Here is a 14672-nt window from a genome sequence, read left to right on the forward strand (position 1 = left end):
TTCTTTTCTAAAAGCTTATAGAGGTACAGGATCACAGGTAGAGGGTATGGTGTATCAAGAGAAAGTTCAGCATATTTATGTGTTAAACGGAGAGAGTCAGAGGAAGGGAGAAGTTGATGATACAGGAAGGAGGAGGAGGTGTGTGAGATTGATTGACATTGTCCTTATGCATGGAGAGAACAGAATGAGGATACTAGGTTTGAGTGGCAATAGGAATATTGTTTCCACCACAGTAGGGATAAAGGAAGAAAGGATGGTGCAGACAGAGAAGAGTGAGGAATGCAGGGCATTAATACACTTGATTAATTTTTCATGAAGTGGGGAGGATCACCTCATCAGCTGAGATTATAGGGGATGATGATTGTAGGAGAGAGTTTGAGGGAAAAGGGAGAATTTTTTTTTTTTAATGTTTAATTATTTTTTTGGCTGTGGTGTGTCTGAGTCCTGACATGAGGGTTTTTCTAGTTGTGGTGTGAGGGCTCCTCTCCAGTTAAACAGATCACAGGCTCAGTCAGATCAGATCAGATCAGTCGCTCAGTCGTGTCCGACTCTTTGCGACCCCATGAATCGCAGTACACCAGGCCTCCCTGTCCATCACCAACTCCCGGAGTTCACTGAGACTCACGTCCATCGAGTCAGTGATGCCATCCAGCCATCTCATCCTCTGTCATCCCCTTCTCCTCTTGCCCCTATAGTGGGCTGATTAGAAATTGTATTGGTGAAGGGTTTTTCATTTGTTGAGCCAATGTTTACTGCTAAGTCTCTACATCCCCTGCCCTTATACACATTAATGAATATATAGAAGAAATAAATATTAACCTTTGAAATTAATCACGTTAGACCTTAGGCTAAGCAAATTCTTTCCTTAATTAAAACCCACTACACCCTAACCCTGTAGGAATGTAACTTTATTTGGGTGGCGTCTGTTTTAAGAACAATCACCCCTGGAGAAATAAGTGTTGACTGACCGCTGTCACAAGGAGAGGGTCATAAATTGTCAGCAGGCCCCCTGGCCAGAAGATGATGTAACACCCCTAAGACCTCTGTATACATCTGTATGAAGCACCTGACTTTAATAAAAGTCAGGACTGCTGACCCCGCGTGACTTTTGTATAACATCTCGGTGTATAAAAACAGACCCTGGAAGATAAAGAATGGGATCAGTTCCTCGAAAGACTGGTCTCCCCATGTCATTCTTTCTCTCACCTTCTGGCTGAACCCCCATCTGGACGTGGAGGCTCGTCAAGCCTGCTAATTATGCCTGGGCTTCTAAGATCTGACCGGGGAGGCCTTAGTGTCTCCTCTCCTTCGGGAGAACGGGAGGATGCCTGCGGCCTACGTAGGTGACGTAAATTCCTTGCCTTGGAATTTTATTAGCTTTCGACGTAAACCAAGTTATTCAGTCTTTTTTCTCCACTGAATTTTCCTACTGAGCTATCCTCGTTCTATTACTCTTTATATCTCTAATTAATATTTAATTAAATCTATTGTTTCCTGATTGCCGAAGCGTCTTTCCTTCTAATTTCCATGGATCCACCGGGGCTGGACCCCAGCATGCCCCCAAATCCCTCCCAGCATCAGAGTCTTTTCCAATGAGTCAACTCTTCACATGAGGTGGCCAAAGTACTGGAGTTTCAGCTTTAGCATCATTCCTTCCAAAGAAATCCCAGGGCTGATCTCCTTCAGAATGGACTGGTTGGATCTTCTTGCAGTCCAAGGGACTCTCAAGAGTCTTCTCCAACACCACAGTTCAAAAGCATCAATTCTTCGGCACTCAGCCTTCTTCACAGTCCAACTCTCACATCCATACATGACCACAGGGAAAACCATAGCCTTGACTAGACGAACCTTTGTTGGCAAAGTAATGTTTCTGCTTTTGAATATGCTATCTAGGTTGGTCATAACTGTACTTCCAAGGAGTAGGCGTCTTTTAATTTCATGGCTGCAGTCACCATCTGTAGTGATTTTGGAGCCCACAAAAATAAAATCTGACACTGTTTCCACTGTTTCCCCATCTATTTCGCATGTAGTGATGGGACTGGATGCCATGATCTTTGTTTTCTGAATGTTGAGCTTTAAGCCAACTTTTTCACTCTCCACTTTCACCTTCATCAAGAGGCTTTTGAGTTCCTCTCCACTTTCTGCCATAAGGGTGGTGTCATCTGCATATCTGAGGTTATTGATATTTCTCCCGGCAATCTTGATTCCAGCTTGTGTTTCTTCCAGTCCAGCGTTTCTCATGATGTACTCTGCATATAAGTTAAATAAACAGGGTAACAATATACAGCCTTGACGTATTCCTTTTCCTATTTGGAACCAGTCTGTTGTTCCATGTCCAATTCTAACTGTTGCTTCCTGACCTGCATACAGATTTCTCAAGAGGCAGATCAGGTGGTCTGGTATTCCCATCTCCACACCTCCACTCCCGTAGCCAGGGGCGGTGGCCAGGAGGACCAACCCCACGCCGTGGCTGCGTGGGCACAGGAGGGCCTAGAGGAGCTATCCCACGTTGAAGGTCAGGAAGGGTGGCGGTGAGGAGATACCCCTCGTCAAAGGTAAGGAGCAATGGCTGCGCTTTGCTGGAGCAGCCGTGAAGAGATACCCCATGCCCAAAGTAAGAGAAACCCAAGTAAGATGGTAGGTGTTGCAAAAGGGCATCAGAGGGCAGACACACTGAAACCATACTCACAGAAAACTAGTCAATCTAATCACACTAGGACCACAGCCTTGTCTAACTCAATGAAACTAAGCCATGCCTGTGGAGCAACCCAAGATGGGCGGGTCATGGTGGAGACATCTGACAGAATGTGGTCCACTGGAGAAGGGAATGGCAAACCACTTCAGTATTCTTGCCTTGAGAACCCCATGAACAGTATGAAAAGGCAAAATGATAGGATACTGAAAGAGAAACTCCCAGGTCAGTAGGTGCCCAATATGCTACTGGAGATCAGTGGAGCAATAACTCCAGAAAGAATGAAGGGATGGAGCCAAAGCAAAAACAATACCCAGCTGTGGATGTGACTGGTGATAGAAGCAAGGTCTGATGCTGTAAAGAGCAATATTGCATAGGAACCTGGAATGTCAGGTCCATGAATCAAGGCAAATTGGAAGTGGTCAAACAAGAGATGGCAAGAGTGAATGTCGACATTCTAGGAATCAGCGAACTGAAATGGACTGGAATGGGTGAATTTAACTCAGATGACCATTATATCTACTACTGTGCACAGGAATCCCTCAGAAGAAATGGAGTAGCCATCATGGTCAACAAAAGAGTCCGAAATGCAGTACTTGAATGCAATCTCAAAAATGACAGAATGATCTCTGTTCGTTTCCAAGGCAAACCATTCAATATCACAGTAATCCAAGTCTATGCCCCAACCAGTAACGCTGAAGACGCTGAAGTTGAATGGTTCTATGAAGACCTACAAGACCTTTTAGAACTAACACCCAAAAAAAGATGTCCTTTTCATTATAGGGGACTGGAACGCAAAAGTAGGAAGTCAAGAAACACCTGGAGTGACAGGCAAATTTGGCCTTGGAATATGGAATGAAGTAGGGCAAAGACTAATAGAGTTTTGCCAAGAAAATGCACTGGTCATAACAAACACCCTCTTCCAACAACACAAGAGAAGACTCTATACATGAACATCACCAGATGGTCAACACTGAAATCAGATTGATTATATTCTTTGCAGCCAAAGATGGAGAAGCTCTATACAGTCAGCAAAAACAAGACCAGGAGCTGACTGTGGCTCAGACCATGAACTCCTTATTGCCAAATTCAGACTGAAATTGAAGAAAGTAGGGAAAACCACTAGACCATTCAGGTATGACCTAAATCAAATCCCTTATGATTGTACAGTGGAAGTGAGAAATAGATTTAAGGGCCTAGATCTGATAGATAGAGTGCCTGATGAGCTATGAAATGAGGTTCGTGACATTGTACAGGAGACAGGGATCAAGACCATCCCCATGGAAAGAAATGCAAAAAAGCAAAATGGCTGTCTGGGGAGGCCTTACAAATAGCTGCGAAAAGAAGAGACGCGAAGAGCAAAGGAGAAAAGGAAAGATATACACATCTGAATGCAGAGTTCCAAAGAATAGCAAGAAGAGATAAGAAAGCCTTCTTCAGCGATCAATGCAAAGAAATAGAGGAAAACAACAGAATGGGAAAGACTAGAGATCTCTTCAAGAAAATCAGAGATACCAAAGGAACATTTCATGCAAAGATGGGCTCGATAAAGGACAGAAATGGTATGGACCTAACAGAAGCAGAAGATATTAAGAAGAGATGGCAAGAATACACAGAAGAACTGTACCAAAAAGATCTTCACGACCCAGGTAATCACGATGGTGTGATCACTGACCTAGAGCCAGACATCCTAGAATGTGAAGTCAAGTGGGCCTTAGAAAGCATCACTACAAACAAAGCTAGTGGAGGTGATAGAATTCCAGTTAAGCTATTCCAAATCCTGAAAGATGATGCTGTGAAAGTGCTGCACTCAATATGGCAGCAAATTTGGGAAACTCAGCAGTGGCCACAGGACTGGAAAAGGTCAGTTTTCATTCTAATCCCAAAGAAAGGCAATGCCAAAGAATGCTCAAACTACCGCACAATTGCACTCATCTCACACGCTAGTAAAGTAATGCTCAAAATTTTCCAAGCCAGGCTTCAGCAATATGTGAACCGTGAACTTCCTGATGTTCAAGCTGGTTTTAGAAAAGGCAGAGGAACCAGAGATCAAATTGCCAACATCCGCTGGATCATCGAAAAAGCAAGAGAGTTCCAGAAAAACATCTATTTCTGCTTTATTGACTATGCCAAAGCCTTTGACAGGCTCAGTAGTTACAGTATACAGGCTTAGTTGCCCCAGGGCTTTTGGGATCTTAATTCCCAGACCACTGGTCGAACCAGTGTCTCTTGGATTGCAAGGTGGATTCTTAAGTTCTGGGCCACTAGGGAAATGCAGAAAGGGAGAATTTCGAGAAGACCATTGAGAGAAATGAGAGGGCTAACTGAATTGGATTATTACTTAGAGGAATTGTAATAATTTTTCATGGCTCTGGTATATTTAGTTGTCACATGATCCCCCCCATCCCCCCCCATCTCAGGCCTCACCAGCCTGAGGGTTTGAGCGGACAAGCTGAGCAATTGGACTGATTCTGGTTTGAGTTTTACAGTCCAGTGTAGCAGACAAAGGATGCAAGAAATTTCAGTAGTATGAGGGTTTGAAGCTCTGGGCCACTGGGGATAGGCAGAGTTGGAAACAGATGATACTGGGAAGTAGCTTCTGAAGTAGTGGTTGAGACGTGGATATTGGAATTTAAGATTAAATAGGAGAAGCCCTTGCTGGTATGGCTGAAGGTGAGATCTGGCTATGGGTTTCTGAAGTGGAGAGATGGTAAAGATTCCTGGAGTTGGAGGAGATAAGGAAACTGTAGAGCTAAAATTTTATAGGAGTCAGCTAAACAGGAAGTGAGTTGCTCAGAATGGTGGCAGAGCAAGGGGTGGAAAGATACTGAACCATGTTCCAAAGCTGTTAGTGATTTGTGAAAGAGTGACCCAGAAGACAGGTGATGACAAGGAGAGAAAGACCTACAGGTGACCTGACTCTCAGAAGATATACTTTTATTTGACGGTAAAGAACTGTGATGGTGAATAAGGCATAACTGCCATGCTTCATGTTTGCCGATAGGGAGAGATTAGCTTGCACCCAGATTAGTTTCGAGAACAAGACTGCTGGCAACAAGTTAGGTTGGTTGGGGTTTAGGGTATTTGTTTGCAGTGAAACAGAGGAAAGGGTTATGAAAAAGTACAGCTATGGGAGGCGTATGATGGGCAAAGAGGGAGAGAGTATGGAGTAGGAATGAGATCAGAGTGCAGCAGGAAAAAGGGATTAATTGAAGGGGCGTACATTTCGGATGATTGTAAGAACATGATGGTTTTAGCTAATCTCAAAATTTTTATTAATTTTCTGGGAAATGCCTGGATGCTGACAGACTGAAATTCTGGGTTATGCGCAAAGCTCGATGACTTCATTGTTGTCAGATCTATTTAGCAGCGTTTAGCTGTCTGTGGCCTTTGCGCAGAATGTCATAAAGAACCGTAGCATGGGACTGTTTTCTTTTATGGCAAGGCTTAGCCTTGGGAAAGGAGGAAGGCAGGGGTGGAATCGATTGGTGTTCACTTGATTTTTTGACCTTGACAAACTGGTCTCTAAGGGGTTTGTATATGGGTAGAGATAAGCCTAAGTTCAAATTGAAATGAGAAATCATTAGGTCTTCAGACCTTTGCACAGTGGGCACCAGGTTGAGGAGTGTAAAAGTTTCTGAGTCACAAAAAGAGGTCACAAACAGCAATATGTAGAGTTCTTGATTTCTTTAGAGGCATGTGAATTTAGTAACATTGTAGCAATAGTTAATCCATATTTAAGTTATAAATATAACCTGAAATGCTACATATTAAATGCCTTTTTTTGGGCTGCACTGTGTGACTTGTGGGATCTTGGTTCCCTGAGCAGGGATTGAACTCGGGCCACAGCAGTGAAAGCACCAAGTCGTAACCATTGGGCCACCAGGGAATTCCTTAAATATCTATTTTTGGAATTTTGAAAATGTATCAATTCATAAAGTTAAAAAACTCTTAAGAGTTTTACCTCTCCCCAAATGCCTTAAAACCAAAGCTTATTCTACATTAATCTTTGGCATATTTAAAATATGTTTTCAGACTTTCTCAGGTCACAGAATACTTTGAATCATGATCCATCATGTTTCTGTCGAACAAGAAACAATGACCGACTTTATTTTCTTGGGCTCCAAAACCAGTGCAGATGGTGACTGCAGCCATGAAATTAAAAGATGCTTGCTCCTTGGAAGAAAAGCTGTGACCAACCTAGACAGCATATTAAAAAGCAGAGATGTTCCTTGGTTGACAAATGTCCATCTAGTCAAAGCTATGGTTTTTCCAGTAGTTATGTATGGGTGTGAGAGTTGGACCATAAAGAAAGCTGAACACCAAAAAATTGATGCTTTTGAACTGTGGTGTTGGAGAAGACTCTTGAGAGTCCCTTGGACTACAAGGCGATCAAGCCAGTCAATCCTAAAGGAAATCAGTCCAGAATATTCACTGGAAGGACTGACGCTGAAGCTCCAATACTTTGGCCACCTGATGGGAAGAACTGACTCACTGGAAAAGACCCTGATGCTGGGAAAGATTGAAGGCGGAGGAGAAGTGGGCAACAGAGGATAAGATGGTAGGAGAACATCACTGACTTGATGGACATAAGTTTGAGCAAGCTCTGGGGGTTGGTGATGGACAGGGAAGCCTTGTGTGCTACATTCCATGGGGTTGCAAAGAGTCAGACACGACTGAGTGACTGAACTGAACTGAAGAAATATTGAGGAGCTTCCCAGGTTGGCAAAGAGTTGGACACAACTGAGCATAAACACACACACGTACGCACATAAAAGCAATATTGATGTGTGGGATTTCACTGTACAAAACTAAGAACAGCTTTGCTAGCAAGAAAACATGACTTTTTTGTATGTGTGACCATCTCTGCCTCTCACAAAATAATAAATAACCTTTGAAAGAAATAACATTTCACACTCTCCCCATCTTTGCTCACTAAGCCAGTTTGCTTCTCATTGTTTCTTTTGTCATTTAGTAGAACTTTAGCTCAAAGGCAAGTGGTATCAATTTAGACTTAAGCAAAATTGACATACTCAGTAAAGAAAACTTGGAAAATATAGAGAAGTAGGAAGAAGGTTCACCTTATGGCTCAGATCAACCGTAGTTGATATTTGGCTGTATTTTTAGATTTAATTTTTGTCTTAAATTTTGATTACTTAGTGTTTTGTTGGCTTTTATAAAATTATGCTTATACTTCAAAAGTAAACTAGTAACTTGCTTTTTCACATAGCATTATTCATCATCCTTAAAATAGAATTTGTAATGACTGTATAATGCAACTAATATACCATTCTTTGTTTAATTCTTCCCCTAAAATTAGACTTTTGTTTGTTTATTTGTGGCTGCGCCACACAACTTGCAGAATCTTAGTTCCCCAACCAGGGATGGAACCCACACCCTAAGCAGTGAGAGTGGAGTCGTAACTACTGGACTGCCAGGGAATTCCCTAGACGTTTTTAGTATTTCTAATTTTCCACAATATTAAACAATGTTGTAAATGTGTATTTATATAAGATTTTATCTTGTATTCTCATTTATTTTCATAGTGTAGATTCTTGAGAATTAATTTGTTTGCTCAAAGGGTGTAAGCATTTCTGAATATCTTGACACATACTGCTTAGAAAAAAGTTTGAATGGAAACATAGCGTAATTAGCACTTCTGGTAATGACTGTTGCTGTTTAGTCGCTGAGTCATGTCTTACTCTTTTTGCTGCCCCATGGACTATAGCCTACCAGGCTTCTCTGTCCGTGGGGATTCCCAGGCAAGAATACTGGAGTCAGGTTGTCATTTCCTTCTCCAGGGGATCTTCCTGACCCAGGGATTGAAACTGTGTCTCCTGCATTGGCAGGTTGATTCTTTACCACTGAGCCACCAGGGAAGCCTGGTAATGACTAAATTTGCCAAATGGACACAATAAATACCAAATGGAAAAACACTATGATTTGAATATTGACTTCAAGTCTATACAATAGACGTGAGACTTAGATATATCTTGATAATGGAAACCATACATGTCTTTATTCAAATGGCTGCAGACTGGATGAGGATGAATAGTTTCCACACAGTATTGTAGGTAATTGAAAGACTATTATGATGAGACATGATCAGTTGAAGCCACTGAAGGTTATGAGAATGGAAAATCAAATGATGTTCCATTCCACTACATGTATCAGTTCCAGTCACCAAACCCATATGCTATAATCTGCAAAGATATTACTGGCCTGGTGGCTTAGTGGTAAAGATTTTGCCTGCAATGCGGGAGACTTGCAGGAGATGCAGGTTTCATCACTGGGTCGGGAAGATCCCCCGGAGAAGGAAATGACAACCCACTCCATTATTCTTGCCTGGGTAATCCCATGGACAGAGGAGCCTGGCTGTTTGCAGTCCATGGAGTCACAAAGAGTCAGACACGACTGAGCGTCTAAACAACAACAACAACAAATTAAAGATACGACACAGGAACATCCAGATGGAAGCGATGAACAGAGCGGGGTATGGGGCTGGAGTGTGGAGCTCCCCAGGCGCTCGTCCGGCACACCACCCTTCCAGCACCTCACTGTGTTCACCTGGGAAGGTTAACCTTGCTATTTTTTTAAAACAGATTTAATTTTAGTGATGGAATTCTTTATTGTTTCTCAGGGTACTTTTTGTTTGTTTGTTTTGTTTTAATTTTAAAAAACATTAACCAGTCTTTTTGAAGGATGGTCTATGAAAAGTGGGTTCTATCATATAAGTTTGGGAAACTGCATTCTATAAATATCCCTTGACTGTTTGGCAATGTATAATGAACATCAACTTTTATCAGCTTAATAGAGACTCAGGGAAATTATTTTATTACTAATAATTTAACCTGTATCAAGCATTTAGTATTTTAAGGCTGTGTTCTAAGAACCCCAGATGTATTAATCGTTCTTATCTTTATAACAAGTCTGTCTTCTGCAGTTATTTTTTTTTTTTCCTTTTTTAACAGATGAGAAGACTGACACCCAGAGTGGTGAAATGACATGCTCCAAATCCCATGGCTAGGCTAGGAAGTGAAGAGTTGGGATTCAAACCCAGATATTCCAGGCTCCAGGTACTATGTCATACTTCTTGTTACCAGTGAAGTTCAGCATTTCTCAGACTTGTTTGTCGCTTTGTTCCTACTTGAAAGCCTATTTTAAATGGAAGGGTTTTTTTTGGCCGTGTCTTGTGGCATGTGGGATCCTAGTTCCCCAACTGGGGATCAAACCTGTGCCCACTGCATTGGAAGTGTAAGGTCTTAACCACTGGACCCCCTTGAAGGTATTTGTATATTCTCTTTTGCAGTGACTGTCCTAGGAATTTTTAAAAGGTCAACATCAGTCTATAGTACTTTTGAGGTACTAAAACAGTTCATAATCGAAATCGTTATTTTACTCTGCTTTCTCTGTTCTGATATTATATTATAGTTAAATAAATTAGGAAACTGACAGGTAGTGCCATGGAGCATTATAATAATGGGCATCAGAGTCTGAACCTTGGCTCTGCCTATTTGTTAGCTAGGTGACCTTAGAAAAGGTACTATATTTCTCAAAGCTTCTGTTTCTTTCTCTAAAAGGTTAATATCTTACAAAGTGGCTGTGAGAACTAAATGAAAAAAATCATGTAGTATCTGACAAATAGAAGGGTCTCAGTAAATGTTAATTACCTTTTTTTTTTTTTTAAGTCATCTCAGTTCTTTACCATGAATGATTATGAAAATAGTTGGGAAAGAAAAATCAGTTTTAAATTTAAACTGTCTCAGTGTTTATGCTGATATCAGCTACATTTCTGATAAAGTGATGTTGTCATGATACAGGTTGTATGGGAGTTAAAACCAGTTTCCTTCCGGCTTTCCAACTGACATAATACAAAAACCTGACTGGGCAAACATAGACCTATTTAGTAGATCACTTATTATTAATGTTAAACTAGCTTTGGTGCTGACTTCTCCGGTTCTTTTTGAAATTTCACTGTTGTCATTTAAAATCTGACAGACTTCAAAAGCTTTGTAAAATGCTTAATGGTTTAAATCATCACTCAGAACATAGAAAGTATATTTTCCAAAGGGGTGTTCTGTATCTAGCAATATGCTCAAAATCACGCAGGAGGACGGAATTGCTTACGTTTTCACATTTACTCCTGGAGGATTATTCAGTTTTTATGGCAATCAACTTTATGCTTTAGGGGAAGTATTTAACATATATAACCAAAGCATGAATAATCATTTAAAACAAAGCTATTATAAGAAACATCTATAGGGAGTTTTCAGTTTCATGATGATTTACTGCCTGAGCGAAAAGAAGATGGGTTTGGGTTGAGCTGTGTGTGTGTGCCAAGTTGTTTTGACTCTTTATGATCCCATGGACTATAGCTTGCCAGGCTCCTCTGTCCATGGGATTATCCCGGCAAGAATACTGGCGTGGGTTGCCATTTCCTTCTCCAGGGGATCTTCCCGACGCAGGGATTGAAGCCGTGTCTCCTGTGGCTGCTGCCTTGCAGGGGGAGTCTTTACGTTGAGCCACCTGGGAAGCCCTTGAGCTGTTTGTAGGGCATCTCTAATATTCTATTCTAAGTGCCTCGTAATAGCCCAGGTACATAGTAAACACTCAGTAAATATTTATGGACCAATTGAGTTTGATTGCTAATCCCAGCTATATACCTTGCAACGTCTGTAACCTTGGACTTTCTCGCACCTTCTAAACTTCCATTTCCTCTTAAGTAAAAAATAAAAATAAAAAAGAAGTATCAATATTAACTTCCCAGGATTGTTGTAATAGTTAAGTGTTCATGCATTAAAATAGCCAGTCCAGCTCATGGCGTGTTCCCTAGATACCTCAATAATGCTCTTTTCAAGCACTCTTTTAGTTTCTCATTTCCTAAAGGGTGTTTATACTCTTGAAAAAAATGAATGTTTATTAAACTGAAATTATATTCCTTTGTAGCCCGTACTTGAAATGTTTCAGCAAAAAATGATTGTATGTTTGTTAAATTTTGGTTTGAGTCTTGTCCTTAGTGTTGGGACCTTAGGGAAGTTATTTAGCCTCTCTGTAAGGTATTATGAAGCTGAAATGAGGGAAATATATAAAGCCTCTAGTTCATTGCATAAGCCCCAAATAGACATTATTACTTTAAGTTGAAACTGTCATTTCGTCTGCTAATTTGCATAATTAATTCATGTAGGTCTAGAGCCTACTCTATTCAAGCCCCACTAAGAGCAAACAGGAAGACTGGAAATGGACATTGGGAAAATTATTATGTAGGCAACTGAATTTGGCCTTGTCTAAATCAGGTTTGGGGCTTCCTTTGTGGCTCAGTGGTAAACAGTCCACCTGCCAATGCAGGAGATTGAGGTTTGATCCCTAGATCGGGAATATCCCCTGGAGAAGGAAATGGCAACCCACTCTAGTATTCTTGCCTGGAAAATCCTACGGAGAGAGGATCCTGGCAGGCTGTAGTCCATGAAGTCACAAGAGTTATACGCAACTTAGCAACTAAGCAAAAACAACAAATTAGGCCCAGCAGAAGTGGTATCTTCTATTATAACTGAAGTAGAATACATGAATGGGGTTATTATTGCACTAAGCTTCCCTGGGGGCTCAGCCTGTAAAGAATCCACCTGCAGTGCGGGAGACCCAGGTTCGTTCTCTGGGATGGGAAGATCTCCTGGAGGAGAGCATGGCACCCCACTCCAGTACTCTTGCCTGGAGAATTCCGTGGACAGAGGAGCCTGGAGGGCTGCAGTCCATGGGGTCACAGAGGCGGACACGACTGAGTGACTAAGCAACAACGACGTTGCACTTGGCATGGCCTATTTTTGATGTGGCCTATTTTTGATGTTGTCTTTTTTGAATATCAAAATTTTTAAAAATGAATGTCAGAGACAGGTTCATGAGAACTCAAGGAGACGAGGTAAATTTTGCTATGTAAAGTTTTTCATCTTTTGCTGATCTTCTTCATTAGAAATAAACATGTTCCTCTCCTTTACTAAAATTCAACATATGATATTGGTAAGCCAAATTTAATAAAACATTCTGCCCATTTTTAAAATTCACTTGAATTGTTTAGATACCATATAAAATTGATTTCTACCATGGCAGATTAAGCATTGCAAAGCTGGTGATAAGAATTTTATGTGAACTCCTGACAAATACAAAAGATTATTGAGCATTGTAGAAAAAGATTTACTTTTGAAAATGTTCCTAATGTCTTTAACAATAAGGTTTTTAAAGGGATACTAAAAGATCACTGTTTGGGGAGGTAACTTTCTCTGATAAGATGTTAACATCTGTTTTTTGTTTTGTAGGGTTTCTTTCATTTATTAAAATGTAATTCACAGAACATAAAAGTTTCAGTGCTTTTGAATACTTTCATTATAATGCAGCTATCACCATTATCTGGTTCCAGAAGTTTTTCATCACCTTCAAAGGACACCCCCTTAAATTTTCTCCCTTCTCCTAGCCCCTCCCAGCAGTACCTCTGCTTTTATCTCTGTGGATTTGCCTTTTCTGAGCAATTCATATAAATAAGAGTCATACGATATATTGCCTTATGTGTCTGGTTCCTTTCTCACATAGTGTATTTTCAGAGTTTACTTGTAACATGGCATATCAGTTCAGTTCAGGTGCTCAGTCATATCTGACTCTTTGCGACCCCATGGACTGCAGCCTGCCAGGCTTCCCTGTCCATCACCAACTCCTGGAGCTTGTTCAAACGCATGTCCATCGAGTCAGTGATATCATCCTACCATCTTATCCTCTGTTGTCCCCTTCTCCTCCGCCTTCAACCTTTCCCAGCATCAATGTCTTTTCCAGTGAGTCAGTTCTTTGCATCAGGTGTCCGAAGTATTGGAGCTTCTACATCAGTCCTTCCAATGAATATTCAGGACTGATTTCCTCTAGGATTGACTGGTTGGATCTCGTTGCAGTCCAAGGGACTCTTAAGGGTCTTCTCCAACACCACAGTTCAAAAACATCAGTTCTTTGGTGCTCAGCTTTCTTTATGGTCCAACTGTCACATCCATACATGACTATTGGAAAAAACATAGGTTTGACTAGATGGACCTTTGTCAGAAAAGTAATGTCTCTGCTTTTTAATATGCTGTCTAGGTTGGTCATAGCTTTTTTTCCAAGGAGCAAGCATCTTTTAATTTCATGGCTGCAGTCACCATGTGCAGTGATTTTAGAGCCCCCCAAAATAAAGTCTGTCACTGTTTCCATCGTTTCCCTATCTATTTGCCATGAAGTGATGGGACCAGATGCCTTGATCTTAGTTTTTTGTATGTTGAGTTTTTTTTTTAATTTAAATTTATTTATTTTAATTGGAGGCTAATTACTTTACAATATTGTATTGGTTTTGCCATACATCAACATGAATCTGCCACGGGTGTGCATGTGCTCCCCATCCTGAACCCCCCTTCCACCTCCCTCCCCGTACCATCCCTCTGGGTCATCCCAGTGCACCAGCCCCAAGCATCCTGTATCCTGCATTGAACCTGGACTGGTGATTCATTTCTTATATGATACTATACATGTTTCAATGCCTGAGTGTTGAGTTTTAAGCCAACTTTTTCACTCTCCTCTTTCACTTTCATCAAGAGGCTCTTTAGTTCTGCCATAAGTGTGATGTCATCTGCATATCTGAGGTTATTGCTATTTCTCCTGGCAATCTTAATTCCAGCTTGTGCTTCGTCCATATCAGTACTTTGTAGCTATTTTGGGCTGAATAATTCCATTGTAAGGATATACCACATTTGGTTTATGTGTTCAGCGGTTGATGGATGTTTGGGTTGTTTCCACTTTTTGACTGATGGAAATGGTGCTGCTTTGAACATTTGTGTACAAGTATTTGCGTGTACATGTTTTCACTTCTCCTTGGTATATACCTGAGATGGAATTGCTAGGTTATATGGCGGCTCTGTTTTGATAAACTGCCACACTGTTTTTTCCAAAGCAGCTGCGTCGTTATATAGTTTGTAAT

At 41.0% G+C, this 14672-nt stretch overlaps 1 protein-coding gene across 4 annotated transcripts in view; it reads left to right on the top strand.

Annotated features, from left to right (window-relative positions):
• SHLD2 (shieldin complex subunit 2) overlaps positions 1-14672 on the top strand; it is a 114163-nt gene that overhangs the window by 28369 nt on the left and 71122 nt on the right. For 3 of the 4 annotated variants that reach the window (XM_070364848.1, XM_070364850.1, XM_070364847.1), the window contains one exon: positions 9664-9768. The exons of the other annotated variant lie outside the window; for it this stretch is intronic. The gene's annotated coding sequence lies outside the window, so the exon portion shown is untranslated. The remainder of the gene's footprint in view (positions 1-9663; positions 9769-14672) is intronic. 4 annotated transcript variants of the gene reach the window in all.

This window comes from Bos mutus, chromosome 28 (assembly GCF_027580195.1).
Source record: "Bos mutus isolate GX-2022 chromosome 28, NWIPB_WYAK_1.1, whole genome shotgun sequence".
Classification (NCBI taxonomy): Eukaryota; Metazoa; Chordata; class Mammalia; order Artiodactyla; family Bovidae; genus Bos; species Bos mutus.